We start from the raw sequence: 13,383 nt of genomic DNA on the forward strand, positions 1-13,383 counted from the left end.
TCAGATTCATCCACTTGTATAGTGCTATCAGGATCAATACCTGGGGGGCATGAATCTGTGATATTTTTAACAGAATGTCAAGTCCACAATGCCCAAGTCTCAGCCTTGTCATTAGGGAGTGTCTTCTTTCTTTGCCCAAATAGCACTGCTCTGCCTGGACCCTATTTTGAATTGAAATATAATGACGACCCCTCTCTTCCTTTTCCCACTGCCTTTGCCACACTGCTGTAACATTTTTCCTAATAACAGACCGGCATTCAGATATCCCAACACATACCCTTAAATCAGTGTCATCAAATCCAGTGCTATTTTAGCTGCCTTATCTGCTATCTCATTCCCATCTAACCCAACATGGGCAGGCACCCACAGAAATCCCACCAATCCTCCAGCCTTCTCGATCTTATACATAAATATATATATATATTATAGAGTTTTTAAAACTGAGGCCAAATCTGAACATTAAATATATATATATATATATGACCACTCCTTGGCAGCACTTCCTCCACCCACTTTAGTGCCCAAATTATAGCTATTAGCTCTGTTGTATAAACTGATACCCCCTCAGGCAGTCGTTTGAGCTGTAAAATGTCTCATCACACTTTGTTGCTAAGTGACGACCAAAAGGCAGTTCAAGTGTGGGTCTATTAGCGAGCCCAGAATTGGGCTAAAATCATTCGTTTTAAAGTCATGTTCGCCTCTACCATCCCACTTATCCTCGGTTTCCCCTGACTGAGCCTCCATAACCCTCAGATTGATTGGAAACATCACTCCATTCACAGTTGGAGCAGTCGCTGTCACTCAGTGTCTTGATTCAGCTGTGCCTCCAGCAGAGGGCAATTCTGCACCCCTTATTGTTCCTCCCGACCTGTCATTATTCCCGGAGGAATACCATGACCTAGCGGCAGTATTCAGTAAGGACAAAGCGCTTTCGTTACCTCCCCATAGACCTTACGATTGTGCCATTGAGTTGCTTTCAGGGGCCCCTTTGCCGTTGAGTCGTCTGTACAATCTGTCTCGACCAGAGAGAGAGTCGATGGAGAAATACATTGGCGACTCTCTGGCTGCAGGCATCATCTATCCCTCATCATCTCCTGTTGGAGCTGGGTTCTTTTTTGTAGACAAGAAAGACAATACTTTATGTCCATGTATTGATTTTCGGGGGTTAAACAACATTACAGTCAAAAATAAATATCCCCTGCCGCTCATCAACTCCGCTTTCGAACCCCTTCAGGTGGGTGCCACAGTTTTTTCTAAACTGGACCTCGTTAGGATCCGGCAGGGTGATGAGTGGAAAATTGCGTTCATCACATCGTTGACCCATGGTCAACGATGTTCTGAGAGGTTTTTTTTTTAACCGTTTTGTTTTTATCTCTTGATGACTTTCTCATTTTTTCTAAGTCCCCCAAGGAGCATGTCTCTTGGAGAATAAGCTGTATGTGAAGGTGGAGAAATGGGAGTTCCACAGACAGTCAGTTCCATTTCTCGACTTCATCATTGAGAGCGGGCTGGTGACGGTGGACCCTGAGAAGATCAAGACAGTTACGGAATGGCCCACGCCTACTACCCGTAAGCAGCTACAACAGTTTACATCGTGTCTGATAGAGGCCCACATTTCATTTATTGTGTCTGGAAATCTTTCTGTGCTGCTCTGGGTGCATCAGTTAGTCTGTCCTCAGGGTTCCATCCCCAATCAAACGGTCAGGCCGAAAGAGCTAATCAGGACCTGGAAGCGTCCCTTTGTTGTGTGGCTGCTCAGCATCCGTCCTCCTGGGCCAAACATCTCCCGTGGATTGACTATGCCCGCAACTCCCTGACCACCTCCACCACCGGTCTCTCACCTTTCGAAGTAGCCCTGGGATACCAACCCCCTTGTTTCCCGCCCAGGAGAGAGTTGGTTGTCCCCTTGCTTCAGGAAAACCTTCGCTGCAGCGACGCCCGTGAGGCCCTGCTTCAGACCACTGAACGGAACAAGAAGGTGGCGGAGAGGCACAGGACCCCTGCGCCCCTTTTTCAACATGGTCAGGAGGTTAGGCTCTCTTCCAAAAACATTCCTCTTTGTACAGAGTCTCGTAAGTTGTTGCCCCGGTATTTGGGACCTTTTGTGGTAGAGTCAATTGTTAATCTCTCTGCAGCTGTCCGGTTGAAGTTGCCGTACTGTTATGGGGGCAGCTGGTCTCTCCTGTCCTGTGTGTGTGTGTGTTCTCTCTCCTTTTCCCTGTTTTGTGTGTGTTGTGTTGCTGACTCTGCATGGAAGTAGGTCAAGGGGCGTGGCCGGTCGATCTTTCCTACCTGCACAGCACAGACTGCTGTCTATTCCACTAACCACCCCTGCAGTACTTATACCCGGGTGGAGCTCACCATCGGTGCCAGATTGTTACATCTACCAGTGTGGTAATTTGGCTTTAAGTTTAGACTTTGTTTGTTTTTTCCTAGACCTGTATTCCTCGTGCTTAACTCCCTGCTTCTTTGTTCAGACCTTCGCCTCAAGACCTGCTGCCGTTGTCTGCTGTTCGGCCAGCTCATCACCGCTCAGACTTTGCCACCTACCTGTTTAGATTCAAGAGAGACCGTTTGGACACACCACCGCCTCCGCCAGTTCGGAGTCCTCCAGCCCTGTTCCTACCATCCTTGGTTACTTTAAGTACAGACTCTCATTAAATGTTTGAAATCGTTACTCTGTTTTAGCGTGTGGTTTCTCTGTGATCTGGATCAGAACCCCTGTCGTAACAGTCTGTACTCTCTCACTGGGAAACTCATATATCCCATGTATGCTCTTGTTGGCATGGTTTCTTGCTTAAATGTAAGCAGCACAGTTGTGCTATCTTTTTTAAAGTGCCCATATTATGAAAAGAAAATCACTTTTTCTGGGATTTGGGGTGTTATCTTGTGTCTCTGGTGCTTCCACACGCATACAAACTTGGGGAAAAAAACCTATCCATGCTGTTTGGAGTGAGATACGGTTTCTAAATGTCTTCTGCCTTCAGTCTCCGGGTGAGCTGTTCAAAATCTGTAGGGCTTTCTACGTCAGTAGCCGAGACAAGGTGGCTAGCGCTAGCATGCTTGCTCATTCTCAATGGCAAAACACTGCTACACACACTAGTTCACCATAATCTACAAAAGAACTACTTACATGTCCCTGTTCTGCAGGTGTTCCACGCAAAGTTGGAAGTGCACCTTCGTTCTCGCGTCTCCCTGCTAATCCTGCCTTGTACTAACTGAAGTTGTTGAAACAAACAGCTAGCTGATGTGATCCTTACCTAGCTACTGCGCATGTGCGCCTCTCATCAAAGATGGGAGAGAAGTGTGATGCCTCACCCTGTAGCTAAAACACATACCTGAACACACAGAGTTAAAAGAGGATCTGCAGCAACGTGCAGTACAACAAAAAAATTATCTTTCAAAAATAAAATTTAAATTAAACCTTTTCTGGTACAACCTCAAAATACATTAGGAACCTGAAATGAGCATAACGTGGGCACTTTAAACCTACGGGCAGACTCAATCTCAGCTCCCTGTAAGCGTCACCGTTTCATTTTCTGATACACAAGAGATGACAGCAGCAGTTCTCTTTAAGTTAACAGGTGGGTGTGTGTGTGTGTGTGGGTGTGTGTTGGGGACAGGCGACAGCATCCATCTTAATGTTCCTTAAATAGACTTAATAGTGTAGTTTTCCAAATATTGCTGATGTGTATTTGTTGCCTTGGTCCTTTTCTTAGACCCATTGTGTGTGTATTCAATGTAAAGCTTAAGTTACTGTAGGTAAGATAAATCACTTATGACAAGATTGTGGTAAGTGTTCAAACGTATGTCTTAAATAAAAAAAAGTCAACTATAGGTTTGATAAGGGTTAGGGGCAGTCTCTGATGAGCAATTTAAGAATTTCAGTTCGTTGCCATAGTCTAAAGCAGGGGTCGGCAACCTTAGGCACGCGTGCCACCATGGGCACGCGGGACCTTAACCAATGGCACGCTGGTAATATGTTCAATAGAGTTATTGATGTGTTGAAATCATGGTTGAAATGCTGAAGCACTCCCTCATCCGCATGCCAAATTACAACGTTCACAGTTGCGCGACCTGTTATTTACGGTAGGCTAGTTTGATTGACTTGTATCCCCACCAGACTGTATACAAACTATCCCCATACGCATGCAGCAAAGACCCAACCTACTCTGCCTCTGCTCTGATTGGCTAGTAAGCTACTAGTAACGCTGCTGGCCAAATCTGTGCTGGCAGAGCGGGCTTGGTAGCGGTATGTCGGCAATGGCAGGCCCGCTAGCTAAGAAAGCTAAAGTTAATGTTCGGGCATTTCAGCCCTCATGGACAGAACAGTGGGGCTTTGTGTTTCAGAAGGACCGTGCGGTGTGCACATTATGTCTTGAAAATGTTGTTTGCCGAACATCGAGTGTTAAACGCCATTTTGAGACCAAACATGAGAAAACTTTCAAGGATTTGGCAGACAAGGCTGAATCTGTCAAACGTGCCGTGTCCAGGTATGGGAAGCAAGCTAACACCCTTAAAGTCTTCGCCACGGCCAAAGATCATGCTACCAAAGCAAGCTATCACATTGCTAATTGCATTGCAAAACGGGGAAAGCCATTCACCGATGGGGAATATATAAAGGAGGCTTTCATCTGTAGCTCAGATGTTTTGTTTGATGGCTTACCAAACAAAGAGACAATAAAATCAAGAATAAAAGACATTCCCATATCTGCCAGAAGTGTGGAACGACGCATCGAAGAAATGGCAGAAAACGTAAGAGCGCAGCAGACAGGTGGTTTGAAAGAAGCTATGGTATTTAGCGTTGCACTTGATGAGAGTGTGGATGTAAATGACATACCACGTTTGGCAGTCATGGCAAGATATGGCGATGGGACTGTAAGAGAGGAACTCTGTTGCTTAAAGCCAATGCCTGAAACAACAAAAGGTGAGGACATAGCCAGAGTTTTTCTGGAGCATTTTGAGGAGCGAGGGATTGACATTAGCAAGATTTTTGCAGTGACAACAGATGGTGCCCCCGCCATGGTCGGGAAACAGCGGGGAGCAGTCACATTAATCGAGGAACAAGTTGGTCACCCCATCATGAAACTTCACTGCATAATACACCAAGAAAATCTTTGTGCAAAAATGTCAAATTCAGATCTTAATGAGGTTATGGCTACAGTGGTGAAAGTTGTTAACTTCATAGTTAAGCGATCTGCTTTAACACACCGACAGTTCACATCTCTGCTCGAGGAAATGAACTGCGCACACAAAGATATCCCTCTCCACACAGCAGTCAGGTGGCTAAGCTGCGGGAAAGTTTTGGAGCGGTTTGTCGGCTGTTTTGATGCTATAAAGGCCTTCCTGGCTGAAAAAGGGCAAGACTATCCCGAACTGCATGACGACGAGTGGGTTGTGAAACTTATGTTTCTCACGGACATTACGGGACACCTCAACGAGCTTAATCTACACCTGCAAGGTGCAGGGCAAACAGTTTTGGACATGTACGACACATGGGCTGCTTTTGTTGGAAAGCTGACAATTTTTTCAAGTGACATTGCCACCTCCACTTTCCGCTACTTCAGGCACTTAAGGGAGCTGTCCACGGAGCACAGCATCAGCACCGCTGAAATATGCAAATACATCAGCGGACTTGAGTCGGAGTTTACAACACGATTTCGGGAATTTCAGAAGTATGGACCCATGTTCTCATTCTTGATTAAACCTGATAGCTTTGATGGACATGAACTGGATTTAGCTCTGATGGACTGGCTGGATATACAGGACGTGGAAATGCAGCTGATTGAGCTGAAGACTTCAACACTGTGGGCAACAAAGTTTGCAGAGCTACGGAAACAGCTGGAAACCACCGCAAGGCATGATCACGGGACTTGTATCTTCACCTGCTGGATATCTGTACCAGATACGTTTTGCTGTCTCAGGAACATTGCATTGGCTTTGCTGACAGTCTTCGGATCAACATATCTCTGTGAGCAGATATTCTCACATATGAAGAGCGTGCTCAGCCCCTCCCGCAGTCGTTTGACAACTGACCACTCCGAAGCTTGTGTGCAACTTAAAGTGACTAAGTACGAACCCCAGATAATGGAGCTCAGCAAAGAAAAGCAGGTCCAGGGATCACATTGACTGGTAGGCATCTGTTTAATGTAGCACATATGACTTTACATACAAGAGCTCTGTTCCAGTCTCTTTTTTCATGTCAGATGTGGATGTTTTCATTGCAGCATTCTTGTATAGTGTTTGTTACACTTAATTCTCCCTTTGTGACATTTGCTGCCATTCAACCTTTTTTGAAATGAAGGAATATAATTGCAAGCAGTATGCAAAATGGGAACTGCATATAAATCTGTAAAAAAAAATACAAGTATTAAGAGTATTGCTGACAAGAGTAATGATTTCAACTAAAATGTGGATGTTTCATAAGCATGGCAGCATTATTGTATAGTTCTCATGTGTCTGTTACTCTTAATTCTCCTGTTTTGACATTTACTGCCATTATAACGGAGTGAAATTTAAGATGCTAAAAAAACATTGGTGTAATGTTGGTAAGGTTAATGATTTCAACTAAGATGTGGATGTTTCATAAGCATGGCAGCATTATTGTATAGTTCTCATATGTCTGTTACTCTTAATTCTCCTGTTTTGACATTTACTGCCATTATAACGGAGTGAAATTTAAGATGATAAAAAACATTGGTGTAATGTTGGTAAGGTTAATGATTTCAACTCCGATGTGGATGTTTTCATAAGGATGACAGCCTTGTATCATACTCCGGATATAATTACGTTGTTTTTATTAAGGGAACTAGGCTAAATGTTATCAAATTTTGCTATGGAATAAAACTACAGATTCCCTGGATATTAAACTTTTGATGTGATGTCATAATTAAACTTAATGTTGACATGGCACACTAATAAACAAGAAATTTTGAAAAGGGCACTTCATGTCAAAAAGGTTGCCGACCCCTGGTCTAAAGCATACACTACGAAGCTTTTTCTGTTTGCTACTAGATATCAGACAGACAGACAGACAGACAGACAACTGTCTTAGCTTATTTTATCTTTAAACCTCTAAATCTCAATAAGTTGTTTTTTGTTTTTTTCATCTGTACATAAAATGATGGAAAGAAATCCTAAATTGTGTTTTAATGTGTGGGGCAATTTGTGCCAATGAATCTCCAGGAGATCCCTGCACCCAAACAAGAAAAGACTCCTGCAGGGATAAAACAAACCAGATAAATGCTAATTAGTGAGGTCACTTTTTAAAAGATAATTTTTGAGGGGCTTTTCCCTTTATTTAGACAGTGGATACACATGAAAGTGGGAAAGAGGTGGCAATCGAACCCACAGGACTCAGCCAACATGGGGTGAACGCTCCTACTGGGTGAGCTAGAGGCCACCCCATTAGAGAGCTCACTTTAGGTCAGAGCCAGCCTATGTGTTTCCAGTCTCTATGCTAAGCTAAACTAACCAGCTGCTGGCTTTAACTTATTATTTGCCGGACAGTATATTTGAGTGGTATCGATCATCTCATCTAACTCTGAGAAAGAAAGCAAATTTGTGTATTTCCCAAAACAGTGAATGGGATTTTAATATTGGTTGCATGGTTTACTGCTGCGTATGCCTCATTATCTTACTTTCCTACTTCTGGAAAACATTTTGTGTCTTGCCTGGAAAGTGCTCTATCATTATTACCTATGGCTGTAATGCTCTGTAGTTCTCTAACTCTAATTGTATTAATCCTGTCATTTGTCTCCCTTTCCGTGCGTTCATGGACATCGGAAAAACATTTTTCCGAGTGAAAACGTCACCATTCACGTATCTTCCTGTGGGAATCAGAGGTGGGAAACTCGGGCTGGATTTTGATAACCGAGTTTCCCAGTTGGTGACGTGTTGTTGACAACTGATGTTTGATGTAGGCAACTTTGGTTCACTGAACATATTTCAATGACAATAAACTGTTTATTGTGGACAAACGCCTCTGCCAAGAAACACATTATCCGTGTCTTTTCCTGTTCGTTGTCATGCAGATAACACAAACAAACACCTGGCGATGTGCTGTTTGGATGCTCGCATAACAAAACAGCAGAAGATCTTTTGTTATTGTGGCCTCCATGTTTTCACACACCTGATGCTCTAGGCTACGGCCAACCGTTGGTGGCAGTCATGCAAAAAGTTGTTATGCCAAACGCCAATATAATAGAAGAAGAGGAACGCGCATCCCGACCATGTGAATGCTGCCAGTCGGAAAAACAAGGTAACCAGGGGGGCGGTGCCTGTTATTCCAAGGTGGCATGAACGCAGCATGTATTTCTTCAACAAGGTGATGGTAGATTGTCTTTGGAGGTGAGGCATGTCCCATTTAACCCATCCCTCCCCTCCTCTGTCAGAAAAGGCCACCAGAGGGCACTGGAGACCTATACAGGCCAGTCTGAATGTGGAGGTTCAAGGCAAAATAGAGGGGCTGAAGAAGAAACTGGAGCTGCAGGTGGACCTGCTCACCAAGAACGACGCTAAGCTAAGCAAGAGCAGCAAGAAGATGCAGCAGCAGATTAAGAGACGGTGTGTTTTTTACTCTGCTGTCCTCTGAGTCTTACTGACAGAATGACTGCCCTGTCCCAGGAGGTGCCGGCCCACCTGGATGAGGAGGTCCGGAGCCACGAGGAAAGCAGGGAGGACCATGGGGCCGTGGAACGACGCTGCATGCTGTTGGTCAGCGAGGGCAAGGAGACCCTTGCAGCCCTTGGGAGCGCTGAGTGGGCTCGACGGGTCTCTGTGTCGAAGTTGCAGGAGGCCAGCAAGAAGCACAGCCACCTCAACAACCAGGTGATCACTGCCGGGGTCCTGCAGAGGCTGCAGCTAAAGTTCTAACTGCTGTAGACTAATGACTTACTCAATCTTTTCTCTTGTGTGTTCAGTTCCAGTTGGCTGTAAGTGGGAGAAGGCATATATATATATATATATATATATATATATATATATATATATATATATATATATATATATATATATATATATATACTGACTAGATGTCGCCTTGGACTTCTAAGCATGCGTCAACACCGGCGCCATTTTGGAACAGGGGTCTGAAGCACCAAATTAGTTTTCCCGCATTCAGATCAACGCTAAAGATGCCAGACTTTTGTGCTGCTTATGAATGTTCGAACGAAAGAAATGAAAAAAATAAACAGCTGAGAATGTGTTTTCTGATATATATATATATATATATGCCGCCTTCGACCTACAATCTGAGCTGCAGCGGCAGCAGGAGGCAGAGAGTTCCGTGGCTAGCGGCAGCGTCTCTTCCCCCGGACAGGAACACAGCTTTGCCTCGCTGCTGCGCCGGTCCCCGCTGATCCAGATGGGACCGGCAAAGGACAGAGTGGTGATCAGGAGGATCTGCCACGTAGTCCAGGACGACCTGTACGTCGATTTTGACAGAAATGCATTTGCCGGCGGCCGGCGGATGGAGAGAAGCTAAAAAGGGGCAGCAGAGTCCGTCTGCAGCTGCAGGATCTGGAACTCACTGCCCACTTCCTGGGAGCCAAAACCCACTCCACGCAGCTGGAGGCCCAGGCCATACTGCTGGGCCCGCTGGAGGGAAGGGAAGCCTGGCAGAAACAGAACCCAGACTGAGCGGAGCGGACTGTCACAGCCCGCTGAAGTTTAAATCAGAGGTTTCCTAAAGGGAGTCTGGCGGGACTCGGACTGTGGACGATGAAACATGACTTAAAGTCTCGTTAAATAAATGAATACATAAATAAATGAATAAATAGTGGAGGAGTGAGACTGGACATTTCAGTCCATTTGGACTCAGATCTGTGAACTGATTATAATAAATATTCTTTGTATTAACACAATAATTAGTCCCTTTGTTTTGTTACTGCACATGATGATAAAGCTACACTTTTAAATCACAAACAAAACTAACTTTAATATTTATATAAACACTATAAGGAAGGAGACAAACGATCACATATTAGAGTTGATAAAAATAGACACTATTTTGTGTTTTAATGTGGAAACATTTTGTATAAACTTACAGCACATTGTATTGCAGACTTGCTGATGTACAAAGTAAATCAATACAATTAAAATGTTTAAATTAATTAACATGTATTTTCAAATAAGTCACACCATTGTAGCCATTTTGCATGCAGTAGGCTAGGCTAAGGTGAGTAGAGATAGTTCATTTTAAGTTTACTTAAGTGGAAGAATGTAACTAATAAACCTAGGCCTACTAGGCATTACATTTTGAACATGAATAAGTAGATTATATTAATATTAAAAGCTTAAATTTTCTCTGGACATGTCTGACCTTTGGAAACGAACCAAAAAAACTAGCAAATCGCATGAGATTTTGACGATTTATAGTGATTTTATTTCTGTTAGACATTTACCTACATTGATGCTGATGCATTAAAGAGGAGTGGCTCCCCCGCGCCAAGATGGCGGCTCTATTGGCGCATTCGTTCCAATGAACAGCAGTAGCCAAGGCGACATCTAGTCAGTGTATAGATATATTAATCTATGGCAGGGAAGGAGGTTGGAATATACTGTTCTTCTCTTTGGTCCAAGGGGAATTTGGGGAATTGTTGGCATTGAGGAAAAGTATCGCCCCCAGCTGGTAGCACCTTCATAATGCATGTAATGTTCACGCCTCGGCAATGCAAAATGTGACACTGACACGCCAGACAGTCGTCTATGACTTCCACGGAGACCAGTGAAGTCTATTAGAAGCACTTTTCCGGTGATGGCTGCGCATTACCAAATAATTTCTAATAAGGGAAGAAGTTCCACTCTCTCGATACTTCCAGCTTCTGAACTAGTTTCAGTTCCAGTGCAGAATGAATGGTGGTCTATGGAGCTATACCCCTCAAAATCCACTTTTCTCAGGATATATATTTTTTGTCTAGTAATTTGAATGGAGGAGGCTAAGAAAATACACACTGCTGAGTGTTTTAAAGTGGCTTTTTTGTTCAAAAAACCCTTTTAAAATGTTATACACACAAGGCAGCACGGTGGCTCAGTGGTTAGCACTTCTACCTCACAGCAAGAAGGTCCTCGGTTCGAGTCCAGATTGTCCCAGGCCTTTCTGTGTAGAGTTTGAATGTTCTCCCTGTCTTTGTGTGGGTTTCCTCCAGGTGCTCTGGTTTCTTCCCACCATAAAACATGCTAGGACTACAGTTGAAAATTAGCTGACTGGCTAACACTGGTGCATTTACGGAAATGTTGATTAACGTGCATTGTCTTAATGAAATAAACTTACTTACATCGTACGGCCAGAGATACTGCTTTACGGCCAACTCTGAGTCACTTCCTTTTTTCTCTCGAGGCATCGAAAACACAGCTGACAGGTAAGTCTCTCCCTGTCAATACACGTGCTAGAAAGAGGTTTGCTAATGTTTTAAAGACCACACCGAAATATTCACTCTTACATTCTGGTTCCGCTTCGGATGCCATTAAGTGGGATCTCTGGTCGTAATCAGTCCTTCACTGACCAATCAGCATTCATTAGCAGAATGCTAGCATGTTATGGGCAACAACAACTCAACCTGTAAGGAATCGAAAGACATAAGTACTCGTTCATTCAACTTTCGACCTATAATCCATGTTGAACTTGCAAAAACTACAATCAAATATGAGATTTGTCAACGGCAACCAGGCGAAAAAGACAAATTTAGCCGTCTAGCTCCATAGATCACCCCCAGTGGAACTCTGGTGGAACTGCAACCAAATTCGGTACAATGCAGCTAAATAGGGAGTGAAATGGCTCTCCGTAGACCGGCTCTGGCGTTACTGCGCAGCCTCCAACTGAGCTTGACAACGTAGATGTGATGTGAGCAACCTGTCTGAAAGTTGTAAGTCTTCTGGTAGCTATGCCAAGAGAAATCTCAATCATTCCCAATCTTACAGAGACGGAGAGCGTAGGTATATGTTAGGAGATAACATAGGCACAGGCTAATTATTGATCACTAAAATGCTAGTTAACATTAGTCATTAAACTTAAACAGCTAATGTGAGTCGAAACTGCCTGCAAGCTTCTCCTGACTATACGGTAATTTGTCTACTATGCGACAGAAAGTCACGTGGTTATGACACAATCGTTAGCCTATTTTTACAAAAACGTCTGCTACGGAGCCATAATGTGAAATACAAGGTAATGGAGCATTTTATGCATTGTTGTGTTTCTTTAGAAATAAACAGTTGACAAATAGTCTTTAAACGATTCACATGTAAAGTTATTCGCTGTCAAAGTGATGCCAAAATGAATGGCAGTCAATGGAATGCTAATGCTCGCTTACCCCCCTTGGCCAAACCCAATGGACCAGAATCAGAATCAGAATCAAAATACTTTAATAATCCCAGGGGGAAATTATTTTTGTTACCACTCCAGGTATACAAACAATAAAAAACATATTATCAATACTTTAAACATATATAATAAAAACAAATATACAGTAATAATATATAAAATATGAAATGTACAGAGTTATGTGCAAATAGTGCAATAAAAAAGAGAAATGATTGTCTATGTTGAGATGTTTTTAGTGCGATAAAAAAGAGAAGTGATTGTCTTTGTTTGAGATGATTACAGAGAGGGGGTGAGTGACTCTCTGAGGGAGGTGTTGTAGAGTTTAATGACCACAGGCAGGAATGATTTCCTGTGGCGCTCTGTGGTGCATCTGGGTGAGAGGAGTCTTCTGCTGAAGGTGCTCCTCTGCTGGGCCAGTGTGTCGTAGAGAGGGTGGGAGACATTATCCAAGATGGACTGAAGCATGGACAGCATCCTCCTCTCAGCCACGTCGTCAGTGTGTCCAGCTCCTCCCCCACGACATCACCAGCCCTCCTGATCAGTTTGTTCAGTCTGTTGGTGTCTGCAACCTTCATCCCACTGCCCCAGCACGTGACAGCGAAGAAGATAGCACTGGCCACAACAGACTGGTAGAACATCCTCAGCATCGTCCGGCAGATGTTAAAGGACCTCAGCCTCCTGAGGAAAAAGAGTTGACTTTGGCCCTTTTTGTAGACAGCCTCGGCGTGTCTAGTCCAGTCCAGTTTATTGTTTAAGTACACCCCCAGGTACTTGTACTCCTCAACAGTGTCCACAGGGACCCCCTGGATGGGAACAGGGGTCCCAGATGATTTCGCCCTCCTCAGATCCACTACAAGCTCCTTTGTTTTTGTCACATTGAGCTGCAGATGGTTCAACTCACTCCAAGTGACAAAGTTGTCAACAACAGTCCTGTATTCATTCTCATCACCCTTTTCTATGCAGCCAACTATTGCAGAGTCATCAGAAAACTTCTGAAGGTGGCAGGACTCAGTGCAATAGTTGAAGTCCAAGGTGAAGAGGGTGAAGAGGAAGGGAGAGAGGAC

Source organism: Perca fluviatilis, chromosome 6, assembly GCF_010015445.1.
Source record: "Perca fluviatilis chromosome 6, GENO_Pfluv_1.0, whole genome shotgun sequence".
Lineage (NCBI taxonomy): Eukaryota > Metazoa > Chordata > Actinopteri > Perciformes > Percidae > Perca > Perca fluviatilis.